Source organism: Dasypus novemcinctus, chromosome 3 (genome assembly GCF_030445035.2).
Source record: "Dasypus novemcinctus isolate mDasNov1 chromosome 3, mDasNov1.1.hap2, whole genome shotgun sequence".
Lineage (NCBI taxonomy): Eukaryota > Metazoa > Chordata > Mammalia > Cingulata > Dasypodidae > Dasypus > Dasypus novemcinctus.
The window spans coordinates 66,038,877-66,056,232 of NC_080675.1; positions in this window are offsets into that span (position 1 = coordinate 66,038,877).

Here is a 17,356-nt window from a genome sequence, read left to right on the forward strand (position 1 = left end):
ACATGCAATTTTTTAAAAGATAGGTATAATTGAATTGTAAAACAAATTTATAAAAATGAGATGATATTTAGTTATGGGTAATATTGTATATAGCAAACCAAATACTGAGAAGCAAACTAATTTTCAAAACTGGAAACTGCTGAAAAGATGACTATTAATTTTTATTTTTAATTTATTTTTGCTCTACACTGTATGTTTTAATTTCAAAAAATTAAATAATTCAATAGGCCAATGAATCCAAAGTAAAAGAAGGCAATACAATGTTAGCACATGGCATACTCACAATAACTGTTCAATAAGGGAGGGTAGTACACATCTGTTATAATTTTTTAATTATAAAAATACCTTTTCCCTTTTTAGTCATTTAGATTTTTAAATAACATTATCTTCAAAGCTAGAATGTTGCATGCACCAAAAAGACCTTTCCAACGAAGGGAGGTTTAAGGGTGCTGGAAGAGGATCTTTCCCAAACTAACAATCCCTACTGGGGCCTGAAATTCCCCACTCAGCAGTCCATTTCTTCATGCTTAGTGTTGCTTTTCCCATTTAATTTTCTTTTGAAGTGCGAGCATACCTAATAAAGGAAATTTTAATATTAATAATCAATATTAGGAACTATTAGTTACTAATATTTTGGGGTAATATTTTATCAGATCCTCTTCTTGCAATAACCAGAAAAATTGTCTAAGAAAGCACTGAACTCACTAGAAGAGAGTAAGGAACAGGAAAGAGAAGAGTGCAAAAAGAAGAGGTATGGGATTTCAAAGATTAAATTCACTTCACAATTTTCTTTAGGACAAATCTAGATTGCATATCCAATATATAGAATGAAGGTAGAGTGAGAGGAAAATCAGACTGTTAGATGCATGCAAAGACTCAAAGAAAGGAATGGTAGATCTTTTAGGACAAAAACATAAACCAATGTCACAGAGATGAGGGAACTATGAGTAGATTTGGATAATGCCTTTAAACAAAAGCTAATCAAACTGGTGTGTAGTAGAAGGGAAAGAAAAGGATTTTCATAACAAATGCATTATGTAAAGACAAATAATCAAGAAAATGAAAATATAGTATTCAAGCAAGTTGGAAAAGAAATTGCACTAAATATATGTACAATATTTTACCACATGTTCCTCTTGCCTCCTCATCCTTACTTTGCAGGGATTATGTTTACAACTTGGCTTCTCGGTCCACTTTTTTCTTCCTGCGTATGTGGATCCAAAGTATGAAGGTTAGTCTAGACTGAATTTTATTTTGAGGTGTACTTCAGCCAGCAGGTTCTATTCTCCAACTGTCTCAGTTGATACTCTACTCCATCACTTTCTCATGTAGTATTAGTTTAATTCGTGCCCTACAATTTAGTTTCCTCTCCTATAAAATAGGGATAATTTGGACAATAATAATATATTATCTTATAGGGTTGTTGGAAAGGTCAAATGAGATAATCTTTGAAAACACTTAAACAATTGCCTAGCACATAGTAGCAATTCATGTGCATATACTTCTGTTGATATGCTTGCTGCTCTTAGATAAAGAAAAAAGGTAAAGTTGAATATCATGATGTCTATTATGTTGCACATGTACCACGTTTAGAAACAATTTTAAATTATTTTTACTTTCTCTAAGAATCCAACTCTAGGCCCATGCACACACACATACACATATGCACAAGCACCATTTATGTAATGACTGGCCATTTTCAAAGTTTTCACACATATCATTTCATTGGTTCCAACTCTTTTGGTTACCCACGATAGCTCAATCAGTAGGTGCCAAAGTTGATATGTGAATCTAAGATGCCTGGCATTTGGTCCTGTTTCCAGCACCCTGGTTATCATAGCATGCAGATGGGCACCCTTTCACAGTATTACCCAGGAATGAAAAAGAACCATGTTTAACAAGCAATATCTTTCGTATTGTATTATCCAGGCAATTGCCATCCTTTGTCAAATCTAAGACATTATTTTATGTACCACCAAGAAGAAAAAAATGTTCTGCCTTAATTGTGATTGGAACACACCAAAAGTTGTAACAGGCAGTGCTAATTCAAAAATGTTAAATTAAAAAATAAACTTATGAATCTTAGAACAGATGGAATATGTCATCATTTATAATTATACTATATATTTCATTTGAAACTCACACCAAACCTGCTTGTATATTATAATGGAGTGGGTCTCAGACCTTATCATGAATCAAAATCACCTGCGATGGCTGTTGAACCTACAGAATCTAATGTCTTTGCCCCAAAAGTTTTGATTCAATAGTTCTGGGGTATAGGTGAGAGGGCATAGGTTTTCAAACACTGTCCCTAAATACTTCTGGAACATATGATTACAAGAAAACAACTTAAGAAAGATCTCTGTAATGGTTAAAAGCATGAACTCAAATCCCAATTTTACTAGCTAGTAGCTATGTGACCTTAATTAGATAAAATCTCTGCGTGTTAGAGCCCTTGGAGACACCCGTCGAGTGGTAAGGACCAGACTGTCCCAGTTCTTTTATTTACTACTCCTGTTGACCCTGGCTGCCTAATCTCTCTCAGTTTCCTTATCTGAAAAAAGGGGTATTACAAAAGAGAAGCTTAACAAGCACATGTTTACAGGTAAACGTAAGTGTTTACCTGTAAAACTGGGGCAATAATAATATTACCCATCTCATAATGTTGTGATAGTTAAATAAGGTAAATTATATTAATGTTTAGCAGAGGAGAGATGTTTTTCTTAACACTAGTGTAGTAAAGTAACTTATCTTTTTAAGATGAATTCTTTAAAGTTTTTTTTCATAACTAACTCATTTCGATTTCCTTCTTTTGTTATAAAGATAGACAAGGAAGAATTTTCCACAATATTTAAATCATTTGAATGTTTTAATATTTGCCTGACAGGAATGAGACTAGCCCCCCAAATTAATTAAGCTATCTGGCATTCCTTTATAATATAAATAAATTTGAGATTATTATACTTATTATGAATGTAAAATTTAAATTAGAAAAAGACAATTTTCAATGAATAAGGACAAATTTGGCATTCTTCAAAATTTACCCTTGATATTCATAGATGTTTATATTCTAGATGGAAATGTTGGGTTTTTCTGGTTAAACTTTTTTATTTTGAAATAATTGTATATTCACCATCAGTTTTAAGAAATAAAAAGCATGTATATACCCTTTACCCAGTTTCCCCCAATGATAACATCTTGCAAAACTATAGGACATTATTGCAACTAGAGTACTGACATTAATAAAATCCACTGACCTTGTTCCTGAGTTTTGCTTCTAATTATTTGAGGGTGAGTTTGTATATTTAGTTGTATGTATTTTTTGTCATGTATAGGTTCATATATATACCTCCATAGTCAAGATATATAACAATTCTATCTTCACCAGTGTCCTTTTCTTATTGTCCTCTTATAAGCACACTCACTTGTCTCCTTCTAATTCCCCCATCTTTCCTGGCAACCAAAAATTTATTCTCCATTTCTACAACTTTGTCACTTCAAGAATGGTATATAAATAGAATCGCACATAGTTATAAACTTTTAGGATTGGATTTTTTCACTCTGTATAACTCCCTGGAGACTTATTCAAATTTTTGTATGTATCAATAGAGCATTCCTTTTTGTTGTATGTAGATTGCATAGTATCGATGTACTACAATTTGTTTAGTCATTCATTCATTGAAGGACATATGGCTAGTTTCCTGTTTAGGGCTATTACAAATAAAGATGTTATGTGTATTCATGTGCACATTTTGAGTGAACATTAAGTTTCCATTTCTCTGTGATAAGTTCCCATTTCTCTGGGGTAAGTGCCCAGGGGTCATATGTAAGTTGACTATTTAGTTTTATTAGAAACTGACATTTTTTCTAGAGTGGCTGTACAATTTTTCATCCTCACTGGCAATGTATGAATGATCCAATTTCTCCACTTTCTATCCAACACTTGGGTTGTCACTATTTTTTTATTTTAACGATTCTAAGGCACATGTAGTGATGTCTTATTGTAGTTTTAATTTGCACTTCCATAATAGCTAATGAATTTGAACATATTTTAGGTGCTTATTTGTATCCTCTTCTGAATATCCTCCTCAATGAAATGTCTAGTACTGTCCTTTGCCTCTTTTCTATTTGGATTAGTAGTTTTTTTACTGTTGAGTTTGAAGAACTCTTATTATACATACAAGTAATTTGTTGGATGTGTGATGTGCAAATATTTTCTTCCAGTCTTTACCTTTTCTTTTAATCCTCTTTATGTGTATTTTATAGCATTTTCTAAATGAGATCAGATTTATTGTTCTTCCCTTTTATGAATCATACTTTGGGTCAAGTTTGAGAATTCTTTGCCTAGTCCTCTATTCTGTAGATTTTCCCTCCTTGTTCTGTTAAAATAAATATTGTCCTTATAGGAAGAAGACATTTTAGATATTAAATCTAAATTTAGAATGATAGCTTTAAAGTTAATTGCTATTATCTGACTATTACATAGAAACAATACATGTGGACAAGTCGCTTCTGTACATCCCTGAACACACCCAAGATTACAGTCTTTAATTTTAATTGCTCAACAATTACACTTGTAGCAATGTACGTGTTGGAGAAAATGCGGCACTTACTGGGACATGGAGACTGAAATGACCACAGACAAAGAAAGATTTATTGAGAAGCTCTCCCAACAGCGGGGGTCTGAAGAGAGACTTTGGCCCACTCCTGGAAGGGGGGGGCCTTGAATTTATACAGAACTTTCCTAGGCAGGGAAATGATAGTTGGTGGGAGGGGTTCGAGGGTTTGAGTGAGGTGCAGGGACCAATAGAAAGCCTTAGAGGTGAACACTTTCCCTGATAGTGACTAGAAAATAGTGGTTTAGGAAGTTATGGTTTCTTGGAATGCTGCAGAAGCAGATGTTTCTTTGATCGGTAGGAATTTTATCTCCCTTTGATATGCAGGTAGGGAAGGTTTCCATTTTTCTTTACTCCCGTTTCTATGTGATTTCTTTGTTTAACCTGTGTGCCCTTGGACACGTAGGCTTATGGGGGATGGGATTAGCCTTTCCCCAGTGCATATCAGGGGAAACTGAGCTACAGCTTGTTAATTATTGCACACCTCTAACAGTATGTCATGGAGATTATCAGTCTATCATGCACACAATCACGTATAAAGATATAGCAATTTTTAATAGAAAATAATTGGGAACACTGTAAATGTCCATCAGTAAGAGAATAATTGAATATGGCTCATCAGTAAGAGAATAATTGAATATGGCTCTTCCCATATCCACTCCTGCTTTAACACCGCAGTGCAACCTTGGAAACTGCCAATTGTATGAGAGATTTCTTCAGCAGGCAGAGCCTGCCCATGCACCATTAAGTCAAAAGTGCCAGAAGTTAAATATAATGACTAGCCTTCTTCCCCTCGACACACACACCAGCAGCCCTCAATCTATATATGAACGCTTTAGATTTCTAGCCCCAAAGGAGAATAACTCTGAGACTCCTGTTCTGCATATTCCCAGATTTCCCCAGTAGGACCAAGCTCATTATCCACAATGCTCCTTGACTTGAGAGCACATTCTTACTGATTGCCATCCCTTCACTTTCTCACTTCCTCATTTTCCTACCAGATTTTCCAAATAAAATACTGCACTGAAAGCCTTGTCTCAAGGACTACTTTTGAGAAAAGCAAACAAAGATAATGTTTTATTTATAGAACAGAAAATCAAGAAACTATTTTCAAAATTAGGCACTAACTACATATTAACATTAAAATACATTCAAAAATACGTAACTGTAGCCTGATATATATGAAAATAAATATTTCCAAAACTGCTAACATTCTCCCTCTCTGAGAAACATGGTTTAGCAAAGTATCATTTTCTATTTAATTTCTTGATTCTTAATTTTATTTTTCTTTAACTCTGGGCATGTATTACTTTGATAGGCTGAAAAACATAAGCTTGGGGAGAGGAAAGAAAAAAAACGGCACCTTGCAGGGAAAGGTTTTCTTTGGGCTTGGTCTTATTCAAAAGTAGATATTTTCTAGATGGCTTAGAAAATACATAGCTTTACACATTCAAATGTGAAGAGATGTCCCAGTGAGGGGAACTGTGGTTGCCTGATAAGGTCTTAGATATATGCTGGGATAGTGAAAATGAGATAATTATCAAGGGCAAAATATTAATATCATTAATGTAGTACATTGGTGAAGGAAATCAAGTAAGGTTGAAGAACCAAAATATGCTTTACTTAGTAAGAAATGCTTATTTCAAAGTTTAGGTTGGAAATATCAATTGAACAAAGGTATAAATCTTGTTTTCAAGTTAATGAAAATAATACTACACTCTCTAATTATGCATAATAATGAAATAAGTTTACATGCCCTGAGCTATTTGCAGAATGTGTGTTAAAATATGATGCACATGTTCTTTAATATTATTTTTTCGCTTTCATCTCTTCTATCCTGTACTCTAATTATTTGTTGAGCTCATTTATAGTCTCTCCACTGTATTTATTTGTTCTGGAAAATAGTACGTGGTACCTGACAGTAATCTCCATCACAATGAGTGCATTTCTTTTCATCTTTCTCGTCTTGTTAGCCCCTTTGCTTTGGACATGCACTAATGAGGACAGTGCTTTAGATCCAAACGCCATCCTAATTAGCTCTGCATAGAGAGATGAACTCCATGGACACAGATTGCTAATCTAGGCCAAATATCTGATCACTGCATACTATTGGTCAGAAATAAGACTAAGACTGTGTGGTTAAATTGATGGTTTTCCCTATCACTTTTGAGCAAAACCTTCAAACTTCTGTTTTACATTGGTGTATTAACACCTGCTGCTTCTCCAACAGTCCTCAGGTCTGGATGGTGCCAATATCCGTTCTATAATCTAAGCCAGAAACCTGGCAATCAACCTTGATGCCTCCCCCATCCTTCATTACCTGTGTTGGAATCCATCAGCAAATGTGGTTGGTATTTGCCTCCTGAGTGCATCTTGAATTTATCTACTTGCTGCCATCTACGATCCACTACCATACACCAAGTTACTATCAACTCCTGTGAGGATATGACAGTCGCTCCTCATCAGAGCCCTCTACATCTAAACCTACCATGCTGTCATTTTTCCACACTGTTGCTAATGTGATCATCTAAAAATACAAATAAAATTTCATACTCTTGCTTAAACTCTTTTTTGTAGTATTAAACTTTATTTTTAAAGAAGTTTTAGAATTATATTTACAGAAAAATTACACCATAAGTATGGGTAATTCCCATATATCCACACATTCCGATGCACATAGTTTCTTAAGTAGATTTATTGTCAGCTTAGTTATTATCTTGTGTTAATGGAAGAACTTAAAGCCCTTTAATGGCTTTCTGACCCTCACCAAATAAAGATGAGATCCTTTAAAGTAGCCAAAAAAACCCTGCAAAATCTGGCTTCTTCTTATCAATCCTACCTCATCTCCCTAGCTCACTGGACCCTCCCCAGTACCTCAGACATTGCATTACCTTTAGTTGGCACTCAGCAAATGTAGATGAAGGAATGAGTGAATTTCCTACCATTTTCACTCTTGAGCATGTTGCTTCAGACACAGAACTTCGCTTTGCTCTCTCAAATTCTCTATTCTCAGGGCCTTGGATTCTGCTTTTCAAATGCTCTAAGCTCTCCTTCTTCACATTGTCCCTTCCTGGTTTCAACTTATACATTTGTTCCTCTGCGAATACTTTCTTCACCATTTAGACTGAAACAATTTCTTCTATTTTACATTCCCTCTATTTTCATTCAAAACATTTCTCAAAAGTTTAAATTGATATTTCTGTATTTGATTATTATGAGTTTCCCTTACTATGCTGTAAGCTCTCTGAAACCAGAGAAACATACTTAATTTGCTTACCATTTATTTTTGGTTTTATTCAGAGTAGGGATTGAAATATTTGTCAAAAAAAAAAAAAATCAACGACTGCATCTTCCCAGAATTGATTGCTTAGACAGCAAGTCTAACTACTTCCCCAAAGGTTTATCCTCTTTGTTCATTCTATTCTTTTTATAGTGATTATCATTATTTCAATTTTGAAATTGCCCACTTTGATATGCGTTATTGCACATGCTGGCATTTCTGATTGTTTTGGATAATATTTTTGTCTTGTGTGCATCTTTATCTTTCCTCCTATTTTATTTATTTATTAACTTATTTCTCAACCCCTCCCTCCAGTTGTCTACTCTATGTGTCCATTCGCTCTGCTTTCTTCTGTGTCTGCTTGTCTTCTCTTTAGGAAGCACCAGAAACCAATTCTGGGATGTTCCAGAGTGGAAGAAAGGTACTCAATCTCTTGTGCCACCTTAACTTCCTTGTTTGCTGCATCTCTTATTGTCTCTCCACCGTGTCTCTTTTTGTTGCATCATCTTGCTGCACCAGTTCTCCGCTGGTGTGGGTCAGCTTGCCTTCACCAGGAGGCCCTGGGAATTGAACTCTGGAGGTCCGATATGGTAGACAGGAGCCCAATCACTTGAGCCACATCTGCTTCCCTCTTTCTATTTTTAATTATAAGTATTTTCCAATTTTCTATGTTCATTTTTGTTATTCCCATTCCATCCACTACAAGAACCTCCTTTCAATGGATAATGTCCAAATTAACCTCATTCTTCAGGCCTGCATAGTTATATATACTCAGGATTTACGATGAATCAGAAGTCAGCTTTCTTTTCATCCCTAAAACCAACTTCTACTCCTGAATTATCTGTCTTGGCTAATTAGGCCAACCTTATGCTACCATTTTTCCAGTCAATTATATTTAACTATGTTCAAAACCCATAGAGTCTTCTTGGCCTCCATTTTCTTGCTTCTCAACTTAATCAGTATTGCCTCCACATTTCTGTCATCTCTAACCTTTTTAAAACTCCATTATGCTGTCTAGACTAGCGTTAAAAAAAAAAACATCCTAAATCATGCCATTGACTCTATACCCATATTTCAAAACTCATCACTACAATCCTGCCAAATTAGTCTTCCTAAATAAAGTCCCATTCCCTTACAAGAGTGGAGAGCTTCACATACTTTGGTCCTCTGCTCAGGGACCCTAGATGTCTACCTATTGTATACTAAGGTCTAAATGCCTATGTATCCACAACTTTTCTTAAATGTTTCCAATATACATTACCAGATAAATATATACTGTGATTTTACTGGAAACCATACCATTCCTAAAATATACCTTTCTTTTCTAAATTATTTGCCTTTTATCTTTTGATATCCACTTAACTGAAGTGACCTCTAGCTTATCCTCTTAGGAAAAAAAAAAAGTCCTGTACATTCTTGAACATTCATGCCAAATGCTTCCTTTTTTGCCTGACATATAACCTCCTTGAAATCCATAATACATTTTGCAATCTGTTTTATGTAATATATATTTGTTTTATATTATAATCATTTGATCCTTGTTTTATTTACTTAATCAGAGATTGTAAGTTCCTTAAGGGCAGACAATATTTCTTATTAATTTTGTGATCCCTATAATGTCAGTTTCAGGGATTGGTTTATACTAGGTGTTCAGTTATTTATTGAATTAAATGAAATATGTGGGAGATAAAATTAATACAAATATGTATTTAGAGAGAAAGAAGAAAAATATTCAAGTCACTGATATTTGTACATGAGAATGTATAGAATAAAGAATTTATTGTTGCTGTTGTATCATTTGTTTCACTACAAAATGTAATAATATTATACGTATTTGTAGGATTTCTTCAAAATTTCTAAGAACATATTTTGTCATGTTCCCACGTATTTTACGAGAGAGGCAGAACAAATAATATCATCCTCATTTAATGGATCAGGAAACTGTAGCACAGAAATATTATAACTGACCTATATAAGGTAGCATGACTGATAACGAAGCCAGAACCAAAACCAGGCTGTTTTGTGTTTGTTACCTTTATGTAGTATCTCTTAATCCCAATTTATCTGCCTGCAGAAGTAAGGTGAACTAATATATTGTCATTTAATGGTTTATGTTCTGTTTTTTCTAAAGATATAATACGTGTAGAACATCTTCCGGTTTTCTGAAGGATGATGGGAAGACTGCAAAATTCTTTCATTGAAAAAAAGGAATTTCAATAATTACAATTTATCATTACTTACAATTGTGTGTATAAATATGTATACATATACATATGCACAATTGTTTACACATGTTTATACACATGTATACATCCATCTATATCATTTTGTGTGTGCATTATTTTATTGAAAATTCCAGGCACATAATTATTTCTTTTAACTATCTCATAATTTTAAAATAAGGTTTTAGTCACTGTCTCTCAGAGGCAATACCTTTTATTTTAACATGGATTTATGTATCTCTATATTATGCAGTAGCACAAAGGAGACAAAATTGGGAAAGTTTTCTATACTCATCAAATTTATTCATATTCATCTTAGTCTGAAATTATTTTATTAGGATAAAATATGGTTATTCTCATCTTAGTTGGAAATTATTTTGCTAAGATAACATATGGTGCATATAACTGTAACCACTTCATTTTTTGCGTGTTATTTGTACACAGCTGTCTGCACATGAATGAGCCAGATTTAGATCCTTTGTGACACTTTACAGTTTAGACCCACAGTCGCAATGGAAATTGTAGAAGGAAGACATGGTCTTTAAACCTCAATAGACTTCTTCATTCATCCTTAACAATGAATGCAGGCTGAAAGAAACAGGAAAAGCCCTGAGAGGAACATGAAATGTTCTGATACCAAAAATAATATAAAATATTTTTTTCTCACTATTCACAGTGAGAATTGGTGTGACTCACTAAGTTAAAAAAAGTGCGCTGATATTGCTAAAGAAATGGTATGACTTAGCTGCAAGGAAATTTATTTTTGTAATTTCCCCCCTAAAACAGATTTTGCTGAGAAGTACTATGGCTATTTCCAATTGACTACAAATATAAAATATGAATTTCTATAATGCTAATTTTATGTAGAGGCAAATTTCATAAAAGTAGACTTTAAATTAGTCAAAGAAGTAAGAGATTAATGTTTATATTTACAATGAAGAGACTAAGAAGAATGTCATGTCTGTGTTTACAGTAATTCCTAATGGTTCTTGTTCTATTCTTTTAAAGAATTTATTTTCTATCTCAAGAATAAAATTAGAAAAACAACATTTTTGCAGATGTATATAGGATAATGGTAGTGCCTTAGATGAAATATAATTCTGTTAGAAAGGAAAACTGTTCCAAGAAATATTTACTGACAAGCAGAATTTTCCAGTAGTTTAAAAAAAGAGATATAATAATACAATTTGGTATGTCAAATTTCTTGAGATTTTTAAAATATTTTTTATTTCTTTTCTTTTCTTTTTTTAAAATTGTGGGTTGGTTGGGTCTGTAATATTGAAAAAACACAGATGACTTGGCTTTATTAACTAAAGTGCAATCCTTAGAGCTCAGTCTTGCTGGGTTTAAAATTGCTCTGCTTTCTTTTCACTCCTGGATTCATCCCTTCAAGCATGCATTCATTCAACAGAGCTAAACAATGCACTATTCTAAGCCAGGCATAGTGCTGAAAACTAGAAATGCAATGTGAACCGGATGGAGGACACTGCTCATTCTGAAGTAAATATCAATTTAAGTGTCCTTTTGCTTTTCATATTTAAGGTAATCAGTCTCTATCTTCTGGGTTGGAAACAGACAATAATAAACCTTGAAGAAAAGATTTATGTGCCTGCTTGTGGGAGCTCAATTCAATTCTCAGTAAGTATTTGTAAAATATACTCCACCCACCAGTATTTCTGCCTATAGATTCCACTCTTGTTTTGCATTGTAAAACATAGAAGGATCAAATTGAAAATAAGATAACACTCCATTTCCCCAGACCATTCTTAGAAAAGCTCAAAAGACTTACTCATGAACCCAGCATTCTTTCAGTGTGGAGCTTCTTTAGTGACCAAAATGTGATCACATTTGGAAGGGAGCCAGTAGTTTTGAAGAAAGAATGCTGTGGGGTTCTATGAAAGTCAGTTGCTCAAATATAGCCCTCTCCTCTCTCATCCCAGTATTTTGTAAAATATTAGCAGAGGTTTAAAGCAAATATATTAAAAATTTTGAGGCTATTAGCTCTGAACTGAAACTTAAATTTGATTTCAAAAAGAGAAACATATTTATCAGGAATTTAATGAAACCCATGATCCTATGCAGTAGTCAATTGAGAAAGAAGCTATATTTAAAGAGTCTTTGGTTAAATATGCCCATTTATAAAGAAGCTATTAGGAGTCTGACTTTCTTTATCCCTAAGTAAAGTAATACTTTTGCAAGTAAATTTTCTGGAATTGATTTTAAGTAAAAGGAAGAACCACCAAGATATAAAATCACTTAATTTAGAGAATCTATATTTTTTTCAACTATATTCTATTCCCAAACTATAGAAATTAGCAGATTCACTAACTTTGTAAAGTGACAGCTTTCACAAGTGAATTCAGAGTCAGTTAAGTTGCTTCACGAATTATGAAATTGCAATGAAATGTTTCTATTTACAATTACTGTGAGGGGTTTTATTAAGGTGATAATTATACATTCATTCATCCATCCATTCATTTAACAACAAATGAGTAACTTCTATAAGCCAGATATTGTTCTATGTAATAGGAAATCAACAGAGCAAACAGTTGAAGATACCTGCCCTTAAGAAGTTTATATTCTACTGCGGGTAGAAATACAGCAATAACAAAATAGCTAAACTCCATCATATGTTAAGCAGGGGCAAGTGCTATGGAGAAAAAAATAATAAAGGAGGGAAAAGAGGAAGTTTGGCATTGTAGAATGTTGTGAGATCATTTGTCCTTACATAAGTTTGAGAATAAATAATTAAGAAAATGAATTAATAATGATCCATGATAAATAAAGAGAAGAAATAATCCATTTTTTATCAAACCACCAAACAAATGAAAGTTACCTGAACATTCATCTTTTCTCTTTTACTCTTAGTAGTAGGAGCAGAATAATTGAAAACCAAGAATTGCGCATCTAGAACTGACTAGAAATAAAATAGTTCCCAAATAATGAAAGAAAACTAGAATTGATTTTTAATAGATCAAATTTTAAAATATAAATTCCTCATATTTGAAAGGCTGACTTTTATACTTGAAAATATAAAATATACTTTTATATTTGAAAGGCATGTTGATGATTATGCATGTCCTACTTCTGCTGTATGCCTCCCTTTGTTTTAGAAGATGGATGAAAGTGATAATTTCCAGTTAAGCTCTGGCATTTTGACTATAGAAAATTCATATAAATATTTAAGGTTATTTAAAACTTCTCATGAGTCAAATGCACTTAGAAGGACAAAATCAGCAAGACAAAAACCAAATTACTGCCCACTTATAATAAGTAGCTTAAACATTTTTAATATTTAACTCATTGCTTTCCAAATGAATGTTTGAATTATAGTATTTCTACATTGGTTACTTGAAATAAAGCTGGACCAGTTGCCTTTACCACATATGGTTTACCAAATCAAAGCTGTGTGGTCTAATAATTTTTAAACCATCCCATGATAAGCAGGGTACAAATCAGGATTTTGCACATGGTTGAAAATGAAATACATATTTAAGTATTTTTTTTGATCCTTGAGTATTAAAATACATAAGATTTGTGACTATTATATATGATTATTTTTACAGTCTTTCTACAAATGTAAAGTCTTGTTCATTTTAAATATAGTAACCATGTCATTCAGGGCAATGTTTTGCACAGAGAGTAATCTAACAAATATTTTTAATAAATGATAATTAATACTTAAACACCTTGCAGGTAATAAATACTTCACATACTTTGCCTTATTTGATGTGCAAAATAATGCTATTAAATAAATATTATCACTATGCCCAATGTATAGCAAAATTGATTAAGTATGGTCAGACTGCCTGGGTATGAATCTCAGCTCCACTACTTACTAGCTGTCTGACCCTATTCACTTTCTATATGCCTCAATTTCCTCATCTGTGAAATGGGAATAATTGTACTATCGTACAAACAAACATGAGAATTAAATGTTTTAAAGCAGGTAAAGGTTCAGAGCAGTGTAAGTAAATATTAAGAACTCAGATATTAAATGCTGTGGTGGTGGTGGTGGGTAATATCATAGGTAAGGAAATAAAACTTAAAGAAGCTCAATATGATGCAACTAGAAAACAAATGGAGCAGAGACTCAAATTCTGGTCTCTTCCTTTCAAATCCTGAAACTTTACAAAGTGCTCTATGACCTTTTACAGCTTGGATGATTGAAGAGTTGGGTTTCCAGATGTAGAAAGAATTCTTAGGTGTGGGTGTGTCATGAGAAAGCTCTGTAATGTAAGACTCTATTTCCAAATGTAATTCTAGTTGGAATTTTTCATATCTTTTTATTCTAATATTTTGAAGTGATTATTTGATACTTCATCAGTTTTAATAAGTCTGTGCCTTTTACTACATAATTTTACAGTCATCTTTAAGAGAATGGATTTTTAGATATAATAGGCAAAAAAAAAAACCACAAAAAACAAAACAAAAAAAGTCAGCACAGTATATAACAAATAAAATTTCATATACTTTCTCCATGTACATAAAATTAGAAATGGACCCTGAATCTTAGGACTAGTTTGACTTTATTATAATGTATACCTTCCCTTGCTTAACTCATTAGATTTCATTTTTGGCACTAGTTTATCGTGGGTAGTATATACAAAGAAGACATTAGCAATAATTTGTAATTATTGGCAAGCTTAATTACTGGCAAACATTCACACACCTTTAAGGGGTGTGACTGGAGTAAAAGAACATAGGAGCAACACGCAACTCTATTTCCACCCCATCATTTCATCCACCCATTAAGTCTGACAAAGCCAACCCAAATTACTTCATGCATCTTTCTGACCACTTCTATTGCTTTAGATTTTCCTGATTTGGGATTCCCAAAAGCAGATAAAATATAATGGTTCTAGAAAGACAGTAGTCTAAATGTAAAATGGTCAGACTAGGAAGGTAGGTGAACATCTGAGACATTCATATTTCTTATTCTATCTCTTTTCTCAAGTGATTTATAAAAGATGTCTGCCTAGAAGAAGTCAGTAAAGCTGATGTTCATGAATACATTTTATTGACAGCAAATGGATTCAATATGTGTCCTCTTAAATGTGTGGTGCCAACTATGTCTTATTCTCTTTCTCTTATGAGGCCAGTTTTCTTATATACAAAAGAAACAGTGCTATATTAAAATTTGAAGAATGAACTGTGATTTAAAAGTCATCACTTAAACATTCTTCCTAAAATCTTCAAAATTAAATTAGGTCTTTTTATTTACTTAGTCCAACCAATGTTTTGCCATCTTCTCTGTATGTATGGAAGAAGGGTCATAATTTTAACTCTATTTAACTTCTAAATATATATCTCTTGCCTTTATCTTTAAATTTTTTCCCAATCTGTATTTCCAGACAAAACATTCAAACATTTGGGTAGATTTCAACTCCTATTTCTTTTTACTTCATTATCTCCCTAGACTCTAATGTCAACAAATTTACCAATTTGTCGTCTTGTCATTTCTTTTGCCTTACAGAATTTTACAACTCCCTGACTATGTACTTTAGTTCATAATCACTTTCTTTTCCTAGACGTCTTCTTTTCTTTCTTCATAAAAAGGCCTCATGCATAGTCATACTTTTACTTCAATATTTGTCTTAAATATTAGTCATTCCAAGAAGCTGTCCTTCACTAACTAATACCCTCTCCAATTCCATTTTGTGTCATGTTCACTTCAGCATACATGTTTTTCATCTCATAGCATAGTTTATATTAATTTATCTTATTTTAATTCAATACTGCTTTTTATTGTTTTGAATCCCTGCAAATTCTGGGCAAGCTCTGGCTTAAGACAGTGAAAACATGTAATCCTAGAACTCTACCCATCCTCTGAGATGACTGGACACTGGACAGAGGCAGATGTCCTTTTGGGGATTGAAATCTAAGCTACCAAATCAATATTTAATCACCCTTTAAGATTCAATTCAGGTGTCCCCTCTTCCATGATACATCTCCTCAGCTGAGCTAGTTGTCTCTTCCTCTGTGATTCTAAAATATCTTGTACATCTTTCTATTAATCCACCTAAATTGTTTTATAAGCATCTCTTTAGACATCTGTCTCCCCACCATATTTGTGAACTCCTTGTACATATTTGCACTAATAAACAATGTTGGGCACTTTTTATTTAGCAATTAATTAGCTGTTGAACTGAATTCCATTGAATTGAGACACAAACAAAGATCTACTTGGCAAGAATATTAACTTGGTACCAAAGCCTCAAATCCTATGCCAGAGTTCCTTGCATTCTTCTGCCTGATATTAGACTGGGGTGGGGTGAGTTTAGAGGTAGGTGTTCCATTTTATGGAAAGGAACTCATGTTTTATTTATTGTTGATTTCGTCAAAGCATGATTCAAAGACTGTCTTCATCAGAATCACAGAGTGCTTGATAAAAAACAAATGTTGGAGCTCCATATTGACTAAATCAGAATCTTAGGGTATTTGAACCCAGGAATCTGCATTTTAACAAACTTTTTACATGATACTTATGCATCCCATAATTTGAGAACCATTACCAGAAGAACTGAGTACCTGATAAGTAATACATAGTAAAAATTCAGAGTAGCCCTGAGATGCACCCACCTATAAGACTTATTAACACTGCAAGATTAACTGTGACAAAGAACTGTCTGTCAAATTCGTATTCCTGAAAGGTGGGGAAGATTAGATATCTGCTGTTTCTAGGCCCTCAGATTTGGAATATAATAGGAAATAAGATTTCTAGAATGGGCTTGCCCCACACAACTGAAACATGGGAAAAAGAGGTTCACACAGGGGGATGCAATGTAAAGCTCCAAGGTAGGTGTCAGCTAACAGGTGTAGCCCAAGTCAAATGGCAAATCCCCATTCGATTAGGGAGCCCACAATGCAACTGACTGTCTTCTCAGTGAGGTTTAGACCTTTCAATGTTGCTATAAACCAAAAAAAATTTCTTCTCTTTGTCCCATTCCTAGGAGCAAAGGCAGAGGAAAGGAAAAGTTGGGAGAAGCAGACGGGACTTTATCCATCTCATACTGCAAACTCTTGGGGTCTCCCACAGGAGTTTGACTTGGGCAGGGATAGGGTGCAGCTTTAAAGCAATCATGAATCTACATTTTTTAATGTGTAGGAATCTCAATACCTGAATCAGACTATTTCAATCATCCAAAGTGAAAAATAATTTGTGGTGTCAGATGAGATATCTAAGACTAATCTTGCTACTCAGAAAAAATAATGGCAACAAAACAGATGGGTAAAAG